Source organism: Amaranthus tricolor, chromosome 1 (assembly GCF_026212465.1).
Source record: "Amaranthus tricolor cultivar Red isolate AtriRed21 chromosome 1, ASM2621246v1, whole genome shotgun sequence".
In the NCBI taxonomy this organism is placed as follows: Eukaryota; Viridiplantae; Streptophyta; class Magnoliopsida; order Caryophyllales; family Amaranthaceae; genus Amaranthus; species Amaranthus tricolor.
The window spans coordinates 27553073-27558373 of NC_080047.1; positions in this window are offsets into that span (position 1 = coordinate 27553073).

A 5301-nucleotide genomic window follows, 5' to 3' on the forward strand; every position below is an offset into this window, starting at 1 on the left:
AGAGCTTGTTCTTTATCTGTATCATGTTCAGCTATTTTTCTAAAAATTCTTTGAGCAAATAATTTTGGTAGTCCTGATATAAATTTTTCTTTCCAAAAACTTTGATTGCAATCTTGTCTTTGTAAAACATAACTAAAGAAGGTATCTTTATACCATCTATAGTCACTTAAAGTTGGGCAACGTAAATTTTGTAAAATCGTTTCTCCAGAAGAAAGAGTTTGAGTAGGGTTACCGACAAAATGAAAGGCAATAACTATGATTAAGAAATCACAGCAGTCAGATTTTTGAAATACATTTCCTTGATCATCCATGATGTCAGTAACGTGATTCAAAATTTCTAATCTGTCTTGTAAAGTGAGAAGATTATCCCACTAGTTTTTTAATTGCCCAGTAAAACCTGATATAATAAAACCAAAAATTATTTGTTCATCTAAAGGTTTTGCCTTGTAAGCTACAATAGCCATTCCCATATTTTGAAGAGTATTAAGAATTTCATAATCAGATTTTCCATCTATGTTCCATTCATGGATCATATCTGGGGTAAAGGATTTGGAGGTAAATGTAGACCTTTCTTCATATTGAAGATCAACAGGAGTAGGCCTAGGATAATAGTTTTTTGTAGGGATATTCTTCCAAGATGATCGTATTTTATTAATTTGATGAGGATCATTATCAGATTCTTGAAATTGCTTTGCAACTTTTGAAATGATTAAAGACTCAGAATTTTCTTCATCAGAAGATATCTCTGAACTTTGATATTTACTCAAAACCTTAATATGACTTGGACTATCTGCTAATTTTTGTAAAGATTTTTGAATTTTATCTAACACTGCAGAATTAGAGTTAGAAGAAGTAAAACCATTTTTTGGAAACATTTGAGTCATAGGTATAGTTAATCCTGGTGGTTTGAAATGCGGTGCAGAAACCTTATCAGATCCTAATGATGCAATCGTATTAGGGGCTATGGATCTAGAGGTTTCTTTTTGTAAATTATCAACCTTATTTGAAAGTTGATCTACTTGTGTAGCAACGGTATGAAGGATTTGATTTGTAAAATTATTTTGATGATAAATTTTAATGATGTCTTCTACATTTGGAGTTTTATCTGTTTGATCTACTCTTCCTTCTTTAAAAGGACTAGCCTTTATTTCACGGTCATAATAGGGAAAAGTAATATTTTGTAATGGTGGATGAACTGAACTAATTGTTTGTCCATCTTTCAAAACCCAATTTTTTTGAAGTTTGGTTTGTACAAATATGTGATTTTGAGAATATGGATTAGCAATACCTTGTTTTTCACAAAACAATAAAAACCATGTAAAAAACGGGATATTAATTTGAATAGTATTCATATCTTTATACCATACATCTCTTATTGAGTCTTTAAAGGAGCGAGAAAAAGATCTAAACCAATCTCGATGTTCAGCATTGTGAGAGGAATTAAATTCATCTCTTAGATAGTTTTTATCTATTTCAAAATCTTTAGTAATTGTATTGATAGAGTCAAAATTTTGCATATCAGACATTGTGGGAGATGCAGGTCTAGATAAAGAGATTTGAGAAGTTTGAGAAGCATTTGCTTCATATTCAGGAATAGGAGATTTATATCTGACTTTGATTGGTTCAGAAATGACTGAAGTTGTTTTTTGAGGAAAAGAAAAAGATCTTCGTGGATAGTTGGAAGAAGAAGTACAAGGAGAACTAGATAATTCTCTCATAGACCCAAACCTTATAAGAACTTTATTTTCGTCTTCCTCAATGCATTCTATTTCTTGTCTTATATTTCTAGGAGGCATTGGATTTGAGAATTGAAATGTCTCAGGAATAGAAATTTGATCCCATCTCAAGGTTTTTGCTGTAGAAACTATTGATTTAGTATTCTCAGCATGAACCTCTATAAAAATAGTTTCTTCTTTTGAAGAAGCCTCATGTATGAATTTTGGATTAACTGTGGAATTCATTAATCTAAAATAAACACGGAAAACAATTGCAAATTTTCTAGCAAACTCTTTAAATTTATTATTTAAAATTTGAATATCTAAAATTAATGAAGATAAGATTAATGGGTCTTGAAGATCTACTGTAAAGTTTGGAAAACAATTGAAATATATTGGGCCATTACAGATATTAGTTTGAATCATAGCTAAAACAGAATCTTTATAATTATTAAGTCGATCGTCTCTGAGAGCTAGAAAAATTGGACAATCAACTCCTTTATGAACTAATGGTTTTATTCCTATTTGAACAAGGCCAAAATGAATGAATCTAAATCTGTGTTTGAGATAAGCTTTAATGCTGGATTCTGAAAGTAAATGCATAGTTTCAGATTCTTTTTGAATGCTTCTAGTCTCTTCATGAGTTTTGATGCTAAATGCAGTCTTAAAATCAGTAATGCCTATATGATAAATTTTAGTAAGATTTTCTTTTGGAATTTCCCAGTTTGAAAAGTTCTTTTCTATATGAACTTCACTACTTTGAATTATATTATTAGGTGATCCTAAACTAATAGCTTTCCTTAACCAGTTTGCCATTAATAAATTAAATGTTGCATAAACTAAATATGACTGAATTGAATGGGAACAGTGGGACCACCTAACCGGGAACACCAAGACTTAAAATGGCTTACCAACAACTTAATTAGGCTGACCAAACACTTTACCAACACTCAATACAAATGCAATTTAATAAATGCACAATTAATCAATTTAATAACTTACTGGCTCTGATACCAATAGGGAGTACAGGATCGATAGAGAAAATGATAGAGAAAATAATTTAATAATTTTGTGGATATAAATCTTATTATATAATTGATAATAATAAGATAAGTAAAGAAAGTTAGATTTATTTGAGATAAGACTTAAACAAAAGAAAATTACAGGATGCTCTCATCTTAGAGCTAGACACTTTATTTATACACAAAGGAAGAGATAAGGTGCAATCTGCTCTTCCAATAAGAAACTAAAGAGAAAAAGTAAATAGTACAAACATAATTATTAAAGTTACACTATAATACTGTAGAAGATGCTTTGAATTACTATTGAAGATGCTTTACTGTTGAAGATGCTTTGAATCACTGTTGGAGATGCTTTTGATTTCGTCATTGCTTACGTTTGTGCTTCCGGATGAATTAATTTGAGTTGTTGAACATTTGAATGATACTTTTGATTTCGTCATTGCTTACGTTTTTGCTTCCGGATGAATTAATTTGAGTTGTTGAACATTTGAATTGAACTTTTGTGAACTCAATATTAAAAGTCGTATGGATCTTGAGCAAATGGGCCACCAAATGTTGGATCATAAGACTCATTTGAAAACTCCGATAAAATCTCATCAGAGGATTCTTCTGATAATATTTTCTTTGCATATTGTGGATCTTCAAGAATCTTTTTGAGAATAGCTTTCTGGACTTTAGATAATGATTCTGAATTTGGACTTTCTACTTTGGGGTTTTTATTGTGTTGAGGAGAGTTTGAATTTGATGTTGCTTTTGAGGGTGAAGGTTTGTTGGTGGTTGATGGAGATTGGTATTCCATTTTTATACCGGTTTGAAAAAAGGAGATAACATTTTTTGTTGAACAAATTTCTAAGGTAAATTTGTCCCACCATTTAATTTTGAATTCTCTTATTAATGAATATGGATATGGACGTGGAAGGTGTTGTTTGAGACAGTAACTCCAACATAGAATCCATGGAATTTTAAATTCTGCATGAAACATGACTGGAGTTTCATAAGCTTGATAATTTGAATTGGCAACAAAAGTTGTGAAACCCTCATTGCATTCTTTTGGATAAATTTGAGGAGTTGGTCCAAATAAATACCACCAATGATAAAACCACATAGGATATTTCTTTGGACAATATTTGTCAAATATAAAAAACCATGAATGATCAAATGGTCTGAATAAAAATGCTCTATACCAGGCCATTTTGTAATCATAGTATGAGTAATTTTGAGGGAAAAATCTTTTTGAAAAAATTCGTTCTGCATAAGGGTCTCCCCATTCTACAGACGAAATAATTTTCTTAAAAATACATTTTGAATAAATTATTTTTTCTGAAGAATCCTTGATATGTTGGATTTCAACAGAGTTTGAATCTACTAAAATAAATTCATAAAACCTTTGAGTTTTAAAACGATTTTCTGGTATCCATTCGCAACCTTTTGGAAAAGTTTTTTGATTGATGGAATTAATAATTTGTGGGCTTTGAGGAATTGTAAAATTAGTGAGATATACATTTTCTATTTCGGTTTTTGTAATGTATGCAGATTTGGTAAAGCTTTGTGTTGGTATTTTTGTAGTTGGTTCTTTTTGTTTTGAATTTGGAATAATATTTTGTGAAGTAGGCTCTTGAACAATTTGTGAATATGGAAGTGGGGGAAAATCATTTAGTTGAGTAAATTTGTTTGAAATGGATAGGGTAGTTTGAAGATTTTTGGAGGATGAAAATTTATTTTGTTCTGTTTTGTTTGGTTTTGGATCTGGTTCCATTTCGTAATCATCTGAACTCTGGAACCCTTTGAGTTTTTCTTGCTGATCCTTCTTCCTTGGCATTATGATGTCCCTGTAGAAATTCTCTGGTTAAGAAATCAGGGAGAGAGTTACTTTCGCCTCTTATATGCTCTATTTGAAAATCAAATACTGATAAAATTGCTTGCCATCTTGCAAAAATTTGTTTAGAAACAATGTTTTTGACATCCTTTTCTAGAACCTCTTTTGCAGATTTGCAGTCGATCCTTATCAAAAATTTTTTGTTGTAAAGATCATCTTGAAATTTTGAAACGCATAGTATTATAGATAAAATTTCCTTTTTAATGGTAGAATAATTTTTTTGAGGTCCGAGCCAGAGACCTGAATGAAATCTAACTAATTGTTCTTTTGTATCTATTCTTTGTTTTAATACGCCACCATATCCTATTTCTGATGCATCTGTTTCTACTATCATGAATGCAGATGGATCTGGAATGCCTAGACATGAAAGTGATTTGATTTTTTGTTTTAATTCAATAATAGTCTTAGTATGAATTTCTGACCAAGGAGGCGGATTTTTTTGAAGTCTTTGAAAGAGGGGCATGCAAATTTGTCTGAGCTTTGGGAAAAAATCTGATATATAATTTAGACATCCCAAAAATCTTTGTAACTGGGTTTTGTCTTTAATTTCGTTAGGGAATTTTTCTGCAAATTCTAAAGACCTTGTAATTGGCTTGATTGTTCCTTTATAAATGTCATGTCCCAAAAATCTAATTTTTGTTTGAAATAATTTCATTTTAGTGGCAGAAACTACTAAACCATTTTTTTC